This window comes from Uloborus diversus, chromosome 10 (genome assembly GCF_026930045.1).
Source record: "Uloborus diversus isolate 005 chromosome 10, Udiv.v.3.1, whole genome shotgun sequence".
Lineage (NCBI taxonomy): Eukaryota > Metazoa > Arthropoda > Arachnida > Araneae > Uloboridae > Uloborus > Uloborus diversus.
This window is the reverse complement of record NC_072740.1, coordinates 55643859-55661881: the sequence shown is the minus strand read 5'-3', so window position 1 is coordinate 55661881 and position 18023 is coordinate 55643859. Positions and strand designations below refer to the sequence as shown.

The window sequence follows — 18023 nt, the reverse complement described above, 5'->3', positions numbered from 1 at the left end:
AATTACTGTGTTTTTCGATAATTTTGCAATTTTAACATACAGTTTCAAAGCTGCTTATTTTCAATATCGTTTACTCTTTAAAGTACTTTATAAGTTTTTAGAAATTGTTTTACTCTATTGAAGGGGACTTATTTTCCCACGCACGGTCACACAGAATACATTAAAAGTAAACCGATTTCGGAGCCATAAGACTTTCAATTTTAAATGGTAACTAGATATGCCATTTTAATAGCGTGTACTACTTAGTTGTTTAAAAATTACACTTGAATTTTTTTATAGCGAAATTAAGTTGTATCATATATCGCACAACTAGTACAACACTGCCATATCTGCAAAAACGACTTTTTGAGAAAAGTCAATTAAAAGTAATGCGCCTTAGCTTAAATTCTTATAGTAACACACTGACGCATCTCAAAAATAAGGTTAAACTTTTTTTTTCGTTTGTGGCTGTCTTCCATTTTAATGGAACTAATAAAAATGCATCAGGACATGTATATAACTCAAAATCGACAGTTTTTGACTTGTAGCGGTGACACTGACACATCTCAAAAATAAAAATAATTTTTTTTTCCTTTGTGGCTGTCTTGCATTTTAATAGAACTGATAAAAATGCCACCAAGACGTGTATATAACTTAAAATTGACAATTTTTGACTTGCGACGGTGGTGTATTAGGTGTGAGATATGTGTCGTCTGCTTAACAATTTTATCACAGCGAAACATTTATTACGAATTTTTAAGTACCAACGATTTATGTTAATATGAGATACCGTAAACTTATAACAAAAATGAACATACTTACTTCTTTTTTCCTTCTAATATTACTTTTATATACAAAGTGAATTTATTGTCTTCATTTACTTTTTTTCTTAATCTTATTATCTTTTTTTCTTTCTTAATATTAAGTTCATGAAACGAAACACATTGTTTCAGTCAGTATTGAAATAGCTACTGCAGCAATCTTGCGCAATGATCAGTGGTTAAATTAATCTTTGCTCAATTGTCTGCTGTTCATCTGAGTCAATAATGAATTTTACAATCAATAAAGATACATTACTCTGTCTACACATTGTTGTAATTGGAAATATCTATATTACTGGCACATTGTGCTTTTCCATTTACTAAGCATAGCTGAACTATAAATAGAAAATACTATCTGGATACAAATAACAATGAAATGTAACGCTATCCGCTAAAAAGAGTTTAAAAATTTAGCAACAGACTAAAGCGATAAAAAAAACCGTCAAAAGTTAACTCAATTATTAATTTAATCTACTTACATATACGACAGTATTTCCAGAATATCGGATATAATAAGAATATATATATATATATATATATATATATATATATATATATATATATATATATATATATATATATATATATATATATATATATATATATATATATATATATATATATATATATACATATATATATATATATATATATAGAGAGAGAGAGAGAGAGAGATAGATAGATAGATAGAAATATAATTAATATTATTTCTAAGGAGGTATTAAGACAGAATTACTGCAATCAAAATTAGTAAAAAATGTAAAGTCTAGATTGTTTCCACTTTTCCTTGGTACAGAACAAAAACTGAATTATTTATGATATTTACAACTGATGTCCCTCCTCACAAAGTAGGGGAATATGGAGTAAAGTGAAACAGTCAAGATTACTTACCTTTTTCAAAATTAAGAAATTGGAAATTCGCTTTGAAAATTACAGTAAACAAAGAAAAAACAATATATTTCATTTGTTAAACTTGCATTAAAATATTACTTTTTCATTTTTGGCAGTAAATTTGTATCATCAAAAAAAAAGGGAAATTTTCACTTCGCATCGCTATGGGGCTAAGTTAAAAATAGAATTTTTTCTAATGAAATATTTTCTATTAGATTATTTAAAAAACAAATCATCAAAGGAATGAATAATAAAACGAATGAATGAATAAGTGTATAAACAATACTAGCCTGTGAATCAAAACGTTTTGTTAGCTGCCTAAAGTTACAATTGTGATTTCATGCAAAATATTGCATGAAATGAGAATTGTATAAATAATTATGTGCTGAATCCGACTAGTCTATCTGCTTACTTCTATCACGTAAGGTTTTCTTGAAAAATAACTTTTTATGCATTGCATGATTTCTCGAATTTCATCAAACTATTCTAATAATACTTTTTTTGTTTTAAAGAAAAAGCAAAATGAAATCTACAGCACTTGCGGAGTTTATTTATATGATTACTCCTTAATCGTACGGAAGATACGCATCTAGGAAAATAAAATAAATTTAAATGGGAAGTAAAGTAAATTCAATACAAAAGAAGAAGCATAGTTTCGATAATTTGTTTTGATGGTATATTTAATATATACTATTTACATAATTACCTTATTTCCATATATACTTCTTTCCATAAATCTACAGAACTTGCTGAGTTTAGATTTATAATTACTCTTTGAACGTACGGAAGTTACGCCTCGAGGAAAATAAAATAAATTCAAAGGGAAAATAAAGTAAATTCAATACAAAAGAAAAAGCACATTTTCGATGATTTGTTTTGACGTCACAGTTGATACATACTTATTTCTATAATTACTTTAACATAAAGTAACTTTTGAAGAAAATTCGTCGATATTTTCTTTCATTTGTATGAATAAACGAGCCATGGATAACGACTCTCCGCGAACGTCTCAAAAGAAAAATAAAAATAAAAAATCAATTATAGAATACTAACTCGACGCTATTGTCGGACCCTGTACATTGAGAATGAAAAATATTCCTACACGTTTTGGAGTGTACAATTTTATATTTATTTGGATTGCGTACTATATTATAACGTATTAATACGCCATCGACAAGATCCAGTTTGCGTGAATAAGTATGCAGTCCCCAGAGGTTGCTACTGCCGCTCACACGAATCGCATCTACTAAGAGAAGTTGGCAGCCGACGGGTTAAAATATGTGGCTTAACAAATCGTATCCCGTTCGGCAATGAGTCATCCTATACGCAACAAGGTTTCTGAAATTCTTTTGCGAAACAGTGAAGTCACATTTTATCACCAATTTATTATTACAGTGAAACCTGTGTATAACAATACTAATACTGTCAATAATAATAAACCTGTCTGTAACGATATTTTCTTTGTTTCCAGCAAAATGTCAGCATAAATAATCAAACTGTATACAACGATAACCTATCTATAACAATGTTTTTTTAGGTCCCAAAGTAACGTTGTAGACAGGTTTTACGGTATTTCTTTCCTTTTGGATGATTTAAGGGAAGCAAAATGTTTGTGTTAAAAATAAAGAGCTATTCCGTTGTGACACACTGTTACGGCACACCATCTCTGCTACATAATTTCTGAACATTCAAACCAATAAATAGCCAATATTTACTTTTTTACTGACTGTAGATTTTCTTAATTCTAATGAAAATAAGCTGAATAGATTTCAGAAATTCGAATGTAAGTAGGCTATCAACTTGTAAAAGACATTGTAAATATGTGGCTAATTAACACTGAATTTTTAAAAAGTCTAATTTGTTTCTTGTTTTATGAATTTTCTGTTAACATTTATTTTCCTATAAATTTATAACAGTTATTTAGGTTAACTTTAAATCATGTAGTTAAACTTTGCACCACTTCATTGGCATATTTGGTTCAAAAGACTCTAGCCCAACGATTCACTCTCCTGATAAAGTTCAGTTTTCTAATTTTCTCACAAAATAAGCTATCAACACAGTTAATTGTATAATACAGTAATTCTGACGTTATTGTTTGGAAGCTGCTCTTGAATACTGAATTGAAATTGGTTAAAGCACTTATCCGTCATTGTAATATTATATGCAAGATAATCAGTAGTAGAAGTCTTGTGATGCAATGAAATAAATGATTACATTTTAAACATTTAAAAATTTTAATTTTTCATCACTAATTTATAACACTTTAATTAGAATGATTTTTTTAAAAATCAATTTCTCACTTGGTTCAATCTTATTCTAAGTGGCCGGATAACTTTGGACCAGGTTAATAATTCATTTTAAATGGCATTTACGTTTGTAGTTTTTATGTTTTGGATAACTAAGTACAGCAGAACTCCAGTTATCTGAACCAATTGAAACCAGACCCCACTCAGATGATTGGATTTTTCCCCAAAAACGGTCTATTTATTCAATAACTATTTGTGTGATGAAAATGGGAAGGAAAACTACTTTTCAAGAATGAGAGCAAATATTTAGTTAAATGAAAGAGCTGACCATCTAGCAACGGACGGTAGCCAATAATAGAACTGCACTATGAGACGGTGACTCATCATCCTAATAATGTTCATGCTGCTTCTACACTAGTTTTATGAAGGAAAGGATAGCGCGAGCAGACATAATTATTATTTTGCGAATTGCAGAAGGTGTACGTCTAGTTTTTTTTTTTTCTGAAATTCTAAAAGTGATTCAAATAGTCGTATGCTGCGTTGAGTACAGCTCTGTAGGCTATCAACAGAGCATTCGTTGAAACACGTGTGTACAATCAACGCACTTCGAGTATTGTTTAGTGTTCTCGTTGTTTATAATATATTTACTTCATTAAAATATACAAGTTCGTTGTGAATATGCCTGGCACGTCTTGGTCACGACTTGATCCGGGGTCCGATAGGTTCGAAGTTTAGCTCTCTGCCGATTGAGCTACTGTAATAGTCATTCAGATTGCGCTGTGTGGCAATATTCGTAAGTGTACGAAATCGATAATTTATCTTCCTAAGAAGGAAGAAGAGGATGCACAGTGACACATATGTATATAATTTTGTGTAAATAAATGAATAATAAACACAAGCTATTCTATTCAAAAATGATTGATGAAAAATTAGAATGTCTTCCTGTAATACAAAAGTTTCATTTCTATTCTAAAAAACAACTTTCTTACACGAAAAGCATTCGACTTACATATCAGATTAATCTGCATGCAATTATCTTCAAAATGAGTTATTACAAAACGTCATAGCTTCGACATAACAGGAGTTAACAGGAGTTATGAATTTTAAACAGGGCTGCGGAGTCGGAAGACAGATAGTCGACTCCGACTCCAGGATTTTAAAACGCCTGACTCCGACTCTCAACTACGATTCCGACTCCGGATTTTTTTATTGATTTTTTTTTTTTTTTTTTCAAATCATCCTCCCCTCATGGGAAGGGGGAAAACCCCCGAAAAAGAGATTGAAACATTCATTCCTTTTTAAGAAATTTTTCACGTTGTATTTTATAGTGTATTTTATAGTAACTGAAAATCAAATTACCCAATAGTTGCGATTTCTACAGTAATATTACTTAAAAATCAAATTTAAAAAAAAATGAAAAGGATTAATTTGCTCCCCTTTAATTTTTAAAAAATAGATGTTGATCTATGGTTTCAATTTTTGAAAGCACAGAGAAAAGTTAGAGAAAGAGTTTTGAGAGGAAAAAAAAAACTTTTTTGCAAAGTCAAAAACCTTTTCTCGATTGGCAGCTTCAGAATTGACCTTAATATGAAGATTTTTAGATTAACTACAATTATTGAGTGTTGTAACAAATAAATCATGTACTAATTTTATTTTGTACTTTCAGTGATAACCAAGCTTTCTTAGATAAAGTCTTTAGATTTAAAAAAGAATTTATCTTTTATCAGATCTTTTGGATTTGCGCTTTCGTACCAACACTTATTTGAATTTACCAAGCACCCTCAGAAGTTTCCCAACTTGCTCAAGAGATACATATATTCCTTTTACTATGTTATAATTGAGATCGAGGTAAAAAATACATTATTATTTTTATTTGAAAGTGATTAGAAAATGTTAGGCAACAAAACTGTTTGCTGACAGTTGCTATCAGTTAAATAAAGGCTTTTATACATGTAATCAAATTAATTGGTTGTCAGTTTTTTAAAAAAATGCAAGGGGAGTCAGTGAAAATTAAAGAAAAAAAGAAACCCGGAGTCAGAGCTGCCATGTGTTTTCGAACGACTCCGACTCCACAGCCCTGATTTTAAAGCACTACCGACAAAGCCAAAAAAAAAAGTTTAAAAAATCAGCGATTCATCAACCTTGAATAAATAGATTTTTTAATAATTACTTTGTAAGTTTTGGATAGCAAAGAATTACTTTTTTAAAACCACAATCTTGGAAATTTTTTGATTATTAAATGTTTCAGTTTTGAAAAAAAAAGCTAACCGACGAAAAACGGAGGAGGTTTACAAGTCGACCCGTATATATAAATTTTTTTATGAATGACCACTCATAACCTTTTACAGAATAGTCCGATTTTGATAAGTCTTTTTTATTGGAAAGGGTAGTATTGGAAAGGGCCTCAAAGTAGGTCCCATATAAGTTTGGAAAAACAAAATTACAACCCCAAAAGGGAGAGGGGAAATAGAAGTGATTTATTGCTCACGCACATTTTTTTTTTTTTTTTTTTTTTTTTTTGTATGACCACGCATAACGTTGTGCAGAATAGTCCGACTTTGATATTTTTTTTTATTGGAAAGGGAATACTTCGAAGTTAGTCCCGTATAAATTTGGAAAATAAATTCTTACCCTAAGGGTGGGAAAAGAGGGTGATTTCGTGTTCACTCACGGATTTTTTGATGCTGAGTTGGGTATTACAAAAAAGAAAAAAAAAACCTCACGATGAATAAGCTTCAGACCTATCTGTCAGACCTATATCTCGCGTGCAGACCTCTTATTCTCTGGTATTTGTGATTGAGAATTCTTTTTAGTGCCTGTCCTTTAAAAATTTTTATTTTCAGGATTCGTATGAAAAATAGGGTAAAGTTTCGTGATGGTGACGTGCTATTTTTTTATTTTTTTGAATTACATTCACACTAAAAATAATTAAATAAAAAATTTTAAATAAAAAAAATTGAACCGACTTCAAAACTGCAGCTGGAAATTACTCTAAAAAGTAAAACAACTAATTTCATTTCTTGAACAGCATCTATACTACTTTTAAACATAATTTTTGAAGTCGGCGCAAAAACAGTAGATACAATCATACTTAACCACCATAATTCAAATACAAATGTAAATTTTGATGGATCCAGGCTCTTCAATAGAATTCTCATACATACATTGATAACAACATATTTGTGCATCAACATAAATTTTTTGTTCGATTTTTGACTAGTTTTCATGAAAAATGTTAACGTAAAATGTTTACACACCATTTTCCCTATCATTTTTGCGACGACTTCACAAATTATGTTTAAAAGTAGTACAGATGCTGTTCAAAGAATGAAATTATTTGTTTTACATTTTAGAGCAATTCCCAGCTGCAGTTTTGAAGTCGATTCAATTTTTTTGTTTAATTTTTTTTATAACGAAAAGCATTCGACTAACTCATCAGATTAATCTGCTAGCAATTCTCTTCAAAATGGGTTATTAAAAAACTCCATAGCTCCCCGACAGAAGAGGAGTTATGACTTTTAAAGGCACTACCACCAAATAAAAAAGTCTTTTTTTGGAAATTTCAAAAATTGGTAGCGCATCAACCATGAATGATGCGTTTCTAAAAATAAATTTATAAATTTTAGATATCAAAGAGCAAGATTTCTAAAAGTTTCATAAAAATCTGAGATGTTCAGATTGAGAATATTTATACAGATTTTCTTTATATATTTATAAGTCGAAATATAAAGTCGTTAAGTCTGCGTTAAGTCTAAATTTTTAGAAAAGCGCTAAATTGAAAGATTTGGCCAGAAATTGAAGGTTCCACGCGATTTCATCATTCGCATGCGGACATCCATGTGCAAAGCGTGTGGAAAATGTCTTACATTATTCTCCGAAAATACGCGATTTTTTCTTAAAATTTCGTTATATTTTAAGACTTCATGTTTCGATAACGGGGATGAGAGGGCAAATAATCCTAAACCAAACAACATGTCTTAGTATGCTCATTCAATTCCTCTTATTAAAAAAAATATCGTTTTTACACTATCGTGTGTTTTTCTAATCAGATTACATACTGCACACACGCACTACTTTCAAGAGTAGAAGGAAGGTGATGTATAGTCGAACTCGCTTATAACGATCCCTGTTTTAATGAAAGCTCGGATTTAGCGAGGAAATCCAAAAGATTTGGTTCATACAATGTTAAGTCTATGTGAACATAACTCGCGATTTAACGCGAACTCCCGCGTCTCCTCTCGCAACACGAGAGTTTATGTAAGCAAGCTCTGTGGTGAGTATTGGTTTCGTGATTGGTTACTTGATTGGTCGCTTTTATCTCCAAAAAACTACGGCAACTAAAAGTAACCTAAAATATGATAAATAAGTGATGCATTGAGAAAATCACATAAAAAGCTGAAACCCAACGGACCAGTGGCCATTTGCTTCATTCTCTTCTTGACGAGCTGTCTGATGCGAAGGCGCTATCATAACATTAACCACGACCTAATCAGTTGCACAGTGCCTATTATGATTTTAATTCTTCACAGGTATAATTATTACTACTGTTCTGCATTATTATTATATAAATACACTCTACAATTATTACTGCAAACTGTACTTGTATTTATGTTTCGCTCACCTACTGATCATTAGTTTCGTGCATTTAGAATTCTGTGCAATATTTAAACAACACTGCTTGTTTTTAGTACAGTATTTATTTATTTCTTTATGAGGGAAATGATAATAAATAGTTAAGGAATGTTTAAAAACAGTTTGAAAGGTGTTTATAAGTGTCTAAAATAATTTTGTATGCGTTTCAAAAATCGTATATACCCTATTTCACAGAGCGAAATTTTCCCGTATGTCAACACTCCACTGTAATTCAATTACCCCTTTAAACATCATGGGACATTTATGCGTCCCCAAAGTTCCAAATTTGTTTTATAAGTTATCGAAAACAAATAATTTATAAATTACATTTTTTCCATGCTTGTGAGACATCGCAATCTTAATATTAGCATAAAAAGTTATTATTATGTATTGCTTAAAGAAATACACTAATATTATTTTGAAAACATTGCAAATGTATTCAGTCTTCACGTCTTCATTCATACTATCACGCTATTAAAGATTAAATAAGGTAATATATTAATTATTCAAATATTTGAAAGTTGTATTATAAATAAATCAAATTTTGAAAATAAACTGTAGCTTTGCATCTCTAACGGACCATAAACACATATGAGGCAATGAAAAGCAAAGGGGTGTAAGTGCCGAAATTAAAAATTTGGAGATAACCAGTATGTTGAACCTCTCCTCTGTCTTGGGGCAAGAGTTGGTACTAGTAGCCCTGGTAGGTTCTGTTGTACAGTATGATTTAGAAAAACTTTTCAATGAAAGCTTACCTGGGAACTTATCTTTAAGCGCGTTTTACTCAAAACTTTCAAAACTCAACTTTCACAAAATTTGATATACATGTTGTATTTACGTCACCATTTAATAGTTTTAAGTATAAAAGCTTTCTCGTACTCTACCGCAAAGTTTAAGATCCTTAAACAGTAAACAGTTGTAAAGATAAAAATAGTTTTACAAAATCGGATGCTGGTATAGTGAAAAGTGTGTTTGTTTAGATTTGAACGACTTTCTTATCAATAATTTGTTTCAATAAAGAAGTTTTCTGACAAAATTTTATCAAGTGAGGTATGTGACTTTCTAAAGAAGTTCTTTCTTTGTTTCTTTTTTTCGAAAAGTGTTATCCTTGTTATAGTTGAGCAAAAGACAAATCTTAAAAGCTGTCACTGAACTCACAAGGCCATTCTGTAACTTTCACAAGCGGACCTCTAATTGGTCTCTTAAACTTTAGCAAAAGGGTTTTGCTTTTGATAGAAAGCCACTTATGTAGGGAAGAGGAAATAAAGAGTTAGGCCTGTGTGTGCGTAGACTTTTTTACTCATATTATCATCTGCAAAGATTATTTTAAAAAGTTCATCACCATTCTGCCTTGCTAAGCACAAAAGTCGTATCTGCACTTTTTGTCAAAATTGAGTTACGGTCACCAGATGGTGCTTTGCCACACATTTCACGTAAATACAATGTTTTATATGTTTTATGGTCATTTGTCAATAGGAAATATTTTTTAAAAAAGTCTGAAAAAGCTACATCTGAATCAAATACACCGAAACCTGCTTTTATGCAGTCTTTTTTATGCATTTTTTTTGTGCGGTCTTGTATTAAAATTTCAATTAGATTGGGATTCAATTGACGAAGTTATTTTTAAAACGAGTGCGAGGTAGTATCTTCAAGGGACGACATAGGCACTGCAATGGGAAGTCACTGTGACCTCCCAAAAAATTCCTTGTTCGGAAAATCTTGTCCGAGTGCTCGGCAAAAATTATCACCACTTTTCGTTTAAAGATTACAATTATGTAATTTTTTGGGTTATTTTCTACGGGAGACTTTTTTTATGCGGTTCCTATCCACTGCATGAAAAAAAAATAGAAAAAAAATAGAAAAATAAAAATATATAGAAATAATAATAATAATAACTGTGTTGCGAGAACAGATCTTTAAAGCTACTCGTGAAGTTTCGAAATTTTTTTTTTTTTTTTTTGCGATTTTTTATGGTCCCTATCCACTGCATAAAAACAGGTTTGGGTGTATATGGAGGCGCAAAATTTAAGTGGGAATTTCTCATTTGGAACTCAGCTACAGAAACGACTCTTGCGCTTAACATGACAGTATGCTTCATTTAGTTAACGTACATAGTGGCGTACCAACCTGAGGTACTACTCAGTTTGAGGGTCTACCCTGCATTTAAAGCAGGTTCATCTCCAACTATGGCACGCGTACCGTACTATATGGTAAAGTTATTACTTTTAGTCTAACAATTACGCTCTAAAACTTCAATGAATGTTTGAAATAAATGTGAAATGACGCTTCTTTTTAACCGATTTCAAAAAAGATAATATTTTCAAATCTCCCTTGCCCTGTTCCCTCCCCCCCCCCCTTTCTTTCTCTGTGCGAGTGCCTACTCCGTAACTTCACACTGGATATTTGATCCGTTGGGGTAAATCGAGACTAATTCTATTACCACACGACCTTTTTGACCTTTCTCGAAAATTTCAGATTTTTTTTTCAAGCGCGGTAATTTTTGAAATTAAGCTGTAGGGGAGTGAAGACTAGGTAACAACCGAAGCGATTCTAAGAGTTCCGCTTCTATTTAAACACTTGAGTAGGCGTTATCACTGGTTGAAGATGACTATGAGAAAGAAGTTACTTTTTTCTGAAATTTAGGGAGTTTCCATTTTCCTCTCCAGCAGGTCTACAAATGCGAAGTAATTGGGTTCGCAACTACTTTTGTTTTTCTCATCGAAGGTTTTTAAAAATACAGTAAACTCTCGATTATCGGCGGTCGGATTATCTGCGGTTCCGATTATCCGCGGAACATTTTTTCAACGATCATTAAACGTTTTTTAAACTTATGGTTGTGTTATTCTTTGTTTTTAGCTTTTACATATGTATATATTTTTACATTCAATGTTAGTAGATGCAATGTAGCAATGTTTTTAGCTATAATTTTAATGCATGTGTGAATGTTATTTCATATTTTTTAGCTATTGTATCCACTAGTATCGTTTTTTACCTACTATTCGTGCTATCCGAAGTTTTCGCTTATCCTCGGCTACCGTGCCACCCTATTCCGCGGATTTAATCGGGAGTTTACTGTATCTATTTATGAATTTCACCTTCCCAATTATTTTTGATGCTCAGTTTAGGTATTTTCATTTACCCCATAAATACCCTACTCCGGGATAAAAGAAGATAATTAGGTTTTTAATTCTTATTTATTGTTTTTATTTTTTGGAAGATTGCATTTTGTTACATACATTTTGTTACATATGCGAATTAACTGTGTTCAGCTACTTTTGTTTGTCTTATCGAAGGTTACTAAAAAAATTTATTTATAAATACCACTTTCCCAATTATTTTTGGTGCTCAGTTTATGTGTTTCCATTTAGGGGAAAAGGGGGCACATGTGAACATGGTATGTTTTACTAGGATAACGTCAAGTAAAAAATTTTAAAAATTTCTCAATTAATAGCAGTACCAGCCCTACTTTTTAACCAAACTTTCAGAGCAAGGAGCCAGTTTAGGTTCCTGTGGTGACAGCTTCTTTGTTTTAGCAGATGCTGATGTACTTTTATCACTGTCTTCTTCGTGTAAAAACATATTTTAAACTAATTAATAATTTAAATTTAATTATTGCAAACCATCATTTGAACATTCACGAAAATTTATGCCAATGTTTAAATTTTGTAATCAAATTAAAAATACTTCATTTTTGAAAATTAGTTCTAAGGTAGATACCGGGGCAATTGTGAATGCAACATGTAGGGGCACATGTGAACAACTCCCATATCCTCTCCGCAAATATTAATATTAGTGTAGGCTTATTATAAGTGTTAAGAGAGATGTTGAGAGTTATAATTATTATTTTTCTGAAATCTGTTTGTAAATTTATTGCTAATTATTATTACATAATTACTTATTATTTATTTTATTTATTTATTTATTTGTTTTTTTTAATTCGTTAATTACTAAATAGTTGGCTAAAAAAAAATTTTGATGTATAATACTTGCAAGGTAAATAAAGACAAAATATTTTACTTTCACTAAAAACTGAAGTTTAGAAAAATATTTAAATTCGTCATCATATTCTGTATGAAGCTTAAACGCACTATATAACAAGAATATACTTTACGTAATAAAATATTCTTTGTATTGTTTAGTCTCATAGGACTTTTTCTTGTCGATCCATTGATTAGAACATGATATGAAAGTTTAAAATTTGACTGTGAGCAAGATTATACAGATCGGAAGAAATATTTCCTAATAAAGAGTTACTGTACAATTCAAACTGACACAGTATAGGCTACAAACCCTTGAATGTAATTAGTATATAAATATATGCTCCATTATAACGAGTTTTTCGTTGAAATATGATGCTCGTCCTGTATTTTTCAGTCGTGTTCACATGTGCCCCAAGCTTGTTCACGTCTCTCCCCCTATAGGGGTTCATGTGAACAGTTGAAGACATTTTTAAAAAATTCTATAAAGTATAGGAATATTTTTTTAAAATATCTGAAAAAATTCCATGGCACAAAGAAAAGACTATTCAATCATGGGGATCCTTGTTCTGTGAGAAATTCAAAATATTTTCTGAAAAATTAAGAAATGAAAAGAAAAATGTTCACATGTTCCCCCTTTTCCCCTACCCCATAAATACCCTACTCCGGGGGAAAAGGAAATAACTAAGTTTTTAGTTCTTATTTATTTATTTATTTATTTATTGGAGATTGAATTTTGTTACATAAATTCAGGGCATAATTAAATTTTTTGTGTGATTTTTCTTTTTAAATGGTTTTAGATTGCATTTGGAGTATTCAGCGGATCGCATGCGACCTACGGGCCGTAAATTGAGTATTGTTAGTGTGGAACTAGGAAAGCTTCTAAATTGATTGTGCATAGTGCGATTATCTACCCACATAAACCTCATAGAGAAACAAATTGGGTACTTCCATTTATCCCTTGCCTCTGGGGTAAAAGGAAATATGATTTATTTCGCTGATAAACCGTCAAAAAATTTAACTTTTCATACTCAGTTACTCTCAGAGAGTGTAGTAGTTTCAAACAAAAAGCTGCATGTTTCAATTTACCCCAAAAAAGAAGAAGGATCTAAAGTTAAAACATTGCAGTTCTGTTTCCTTTTATCCCAACTGATACTACCACCTGGAAAAATGCGAAATGATGGGTCTGAATAAAATTAAGATAATAATAAGCAAGAGAAGATAAAAAAGAATCAGACTTCAAAAAAGAATCAAACAGCTATTTGTGCTGCAATTGTAAGTTGAGCTAAAAGTAAAACATAAATTTAGTCTCTAACAGTCTCATGATCATCATTGGTTCAGATATGTGTGCAGAAACCCCGAGAATGAATCTTACAAATGTGTCATTCAATGTTTCATTCGCATATTATAATTCCCTCAGATTTATTTTCACTTAATAAATTTTCTTTAGATTTTGGTAATTTTGTTTCATGAAAATGTTTTCATTACGTTGTTTAAACTAGAATAGTATAAGGAAGTAGTAAAACAAAACAAAACAGTAATTTATAATACAGTTTAATATAACTAATAAAGGTTGGTTCATCAACGCCATTCCGGTACTGCTTTTCTGGAAATACAACTTTCCCTTTCTCATTAAATGAATTACAGCTCCGTGTTACGATACTGGAAAAGTTACTGATTCACCCCTGATATCATCGCCTCAAAGCAACATTAAGACATCTAATCCCAGGAATAACACTAAAATATCTGTTGCTCTGAGGCGACGATATATACACTCATGTTTTTGAAAATTGCAACACCAAGAAGTAATTTTGCAAATAAACTGAAATTCACAGGAACTGTATTGCAGAATAAGATATGCAAATGGTTAGAATTACAGAGACGTCGCGCATGCGTGGACCGAGAACCGCCCTCAGAACTGCGGCGTAGACTCTGTATATAAAGGGCTGTAAAGGCTTTTAGACAACAGTATATGATCTTCTGCCGTATTTCTGCCGTAATTCTCTAGTACCGTAAAGTGAGACTACTTGGACTCGAAATTTCATACTTTTTGCGAGTTTTACACTGAATGCTTTGTTAAACCCATAATGTGAACAGATAACCTTGTTTTTACCACTTTTCAAACGTTCTGCTACTACCTAAAGCCTTTTTTAAACGACAATTTGAACCCTTTATATATATTTTTTTTTCTATTTTTAAAAATTGGGATCAAGTAGCCCCACGCTGGGGCTACTTGGTTCCACTCAGCAAACCCATTAGAAAAAGCTGTAAAACAGGTGAGGGTATCAAGAAAGACCAATGATTTTGAAAAAAAAAACTCAAAACGTACATTCTAGTGAGCAAACTATTTATACAAATTGCAAATTATTTATATAAATTAATATAGAATCAACGTATACATAATAACATATTTTTAGGCAAACATAATTTCTCAAATCGAAATATAATCTTAGCTGAAACCAATTGAAATGCCCATTATTTAAACATTAGAAAGAATGAAAGCTCCTCAATTTAACGGCTTGAGTGGATTTTTTTTCTTTGATTTATTTCAATAAGAGAACTTCAAAAACGAAAAATTAGTCTGTTCGGTATATAGAAGAAGAAAAAAAAAAACAGAAAGTAGTCTATTAAAACATAACGCATTTAATGCGATAAAATACCTTACCCTTTTAAATGTTTAATATAACAGTTGAAAGTTTAAACAATTTTGAAAGCATTAAAATAAAAGCAATGTTCGAATTATTTGTTGAAACAGAAATTGTCGTCGATTTTCTGTGTTAGGAGTGATCAAGTTCAATGTTACATGAAAATTAAATAATGATAACTATGAAAGAAAACAAAAACTGTTTAAAATAACATTTATCATACGCACATCTTTTACTTATGGGTCATTCTCCAGAAAACGTAACTTTTAAACGCAAATATTTTTCAATTTCGAAACCTTCAGTTTTCTTTTTTTTTTTTCAATCTTTCATAAAAGTGGTACCTACTAGAAGTAACCATAAACAATGGCCCAGCTAAGTTCCAATTATTTTACTCATAAATAAAACAAATAATAAAATGTCTTGATTAATAAAATAAAAACTTTTAATACTTAAAAATTGAGGCCAATTTAATATCAAAGTAGTAGTTTTGTTAATTGTGCATACAATCAGCTATTTTAATGATTAGTGGAATATAATATTAAGCTTTCTTTATTAAAGTAAGGCTTAGTTAGTAGTTTCAAATGTATGTTAAAAAATAGTATTTAATACATTTGAGGATATACTGGCAATTTATAATTTTGGTAGAATGCCTATTACTGATGCATTTCCCCTCATCATTTATTTTCACCTCAGAAATAATGACATTGATAAGGTCTGTCACGGAGGTGAGGAATTTGCCTTTAATATAGGCCTAATAGATACATCTTTCAGGGATTTTTTTTTCTTCGTTGATACAATCTGCACATGTTAAGCATATGAAAACATGTTCACTTCTTTTTCTTACATTAATTTACATCCCTGAAATTCAAGTTCGCAGAGGTGTGAAGTTAGAATAACCACACTAAGTTTTTAAAGCAAAATCTATCTTCTTGTTTTTCGACTAAAATCTCACAACTTCAACTGTGGCTGAAAATAAACAGGGGGGGGGGGAGGTCCCTTGTATCATGGAAAATAAAAATCGATGTCATTACTGCCACGTGTTAATGAGGAATGGCATTTTGAGTTCAGGTAACGGAGGTGAGAATTTTTTGTGTGACAGACCTCATTATCCTACTAAAACGAATTAAGTCACAATAGAAAAAATTTAAATACACTTGAGCATTTAGTGTTTGAGACACTTTTGAGGAAAAAGTTATAAAAAATAAGTTCATTATTTTATTTAAACAAGTTATTAAGCATCGAGAATTCACATGTTGTGAAGCAAAAAAATGCTTTTTTTTTTTTTTTTTTCAAAAAATGTTTATAGATTAAAATGGATACATTAATGGGGAATGTAAAAAATATTGTTAAATGAACTATTCTTTAAAGCTTTTACTGTAAAGTGCGTGTGACTTAAAAGTTACACTTTTTGGAGAATGACCCTTATATTTATTAGGAAATTTTAATTTCAATACCAATGTGAACAAAAAAAAAAAAAAAAAAGATCATTTCAAGCTTTTTTTTAAATTTTGTTAAATAAAAAATATACTACATGTAAAGATAGATTAAACAAATGAAATAATTTTGTCATTGATAATTGTGTTTTTTATATTCATAAACTAACAATTTATTTTAGGTAATTTCGGCACTGAATTTGACGGAAATTATTTTCCCAATTTTTCCGCACATGTAACTTTACAATAGCATTTATCATCAGCAAATATTTTACTTACATTTAGAAGGAAATTTTCATTTCAATATCAGTGTGAATCAAATAAAACAGATTATTAAAAGTCGTTAAATTTTTGTTCAACAAAAAAATAAATAAATAAATAAAAAATAAAAAACTACTTCTAAATGTATATTAAACTAATAAAAATAATTTTGTCTTTGATAATGTGTTGCTATGTTCATAAAATAACAATTTATTTTATAAATGTGTGGCACTGAATTTGAGGACAATTATTTTCCAAATTTTTCCGCATATGGTAATTTTACATCAGAAAAAAAGGAAGAAGAGTTTTAGGTGTAAAAATGTTATTAAAATATTCCTCAACATATTTGATCAAGTAATTTAAACAGCAAAAATGCTCGTAGAGTAATATAAATAGAAGGAATATCATTCTTTAGAGAAAAATGTTCCTGGGAAGGAAAAAAAAAGCATTTATTTCGAAACAAAACATAAAACAGTATAAATACCTGTTGGCTTCAAAACAATGGATTTCAGAAACTGTCAAGTTTTAAAACCTCGTTACCGCTCACAACCACCTGTTACAATCCGCGGCGAAATTTTTCATTATGCCGCTACTCAAATCAACCACCATCAAGCGTAAAAGTCTCCTAGTGAGCGCCATCTGTAAAACCCAATGCTTCGATTACTTTCTATGTTAGATCGCAAAGCGAGATCAAAAAGATGATAGTGAATCTCATTTTTTATGATCATGACGATTAGATTTTGAAGATGTGCTTCACTTTTCAATTTTTGATCGTCATTAAAGAGGAGCCGCGTTGAAACTGTTGCGTAAAAATTCAACTTACACGTATTTTAATTTAGAACAACGAAATGAAATTGTTAAAATGGCAATTTAAGCACAATTTCATTTTCGAAAATTCATAGCATCGTTGAAAATTGTAGCATTTGGCAGATATAAACAAACCAGATAATATAGGTTTTTTTTTTTTTTTTCAATTTGGGAGACCGTTTATGGTTCTGCATTAGGGTTTTGGGGGGTTGAAATAAAAAAAAAAGAGCTCCAACTCAGTAAATGAACACCCCAATCAGTGAACAAACACAGTATTTTCGAGTCATTTTCTTTCAGAAGTATATCGAAGGAGGTTACAACTGTCAAATTA

General features: G+C 30.6%; 1 protein-coding gene across 1 annotated transcript in view; it reads right to left on the bottom strand.

Annotated features, from left to right (window-relative positions):
- The window catches only part of LOC129231326 (feline leukemia virus subgroup C receptor-related protein 2-like), a 182625-nt gene extending 165170 nt beyond the window's left edge, over window positions 1–17455 (bottom strand). The window contains exon 1 of the mRNA XM_054865615.1: window positions 17370–17455. The gene's annotated coding sequence lies outside the window, so the exon portion shown is untranslated. The remainder of the gene's footprint in view (window positions 1–17369) is intronic.
- Between the last annotated feature and the right edge of the window lie 568 nt (window positions 17456–18023).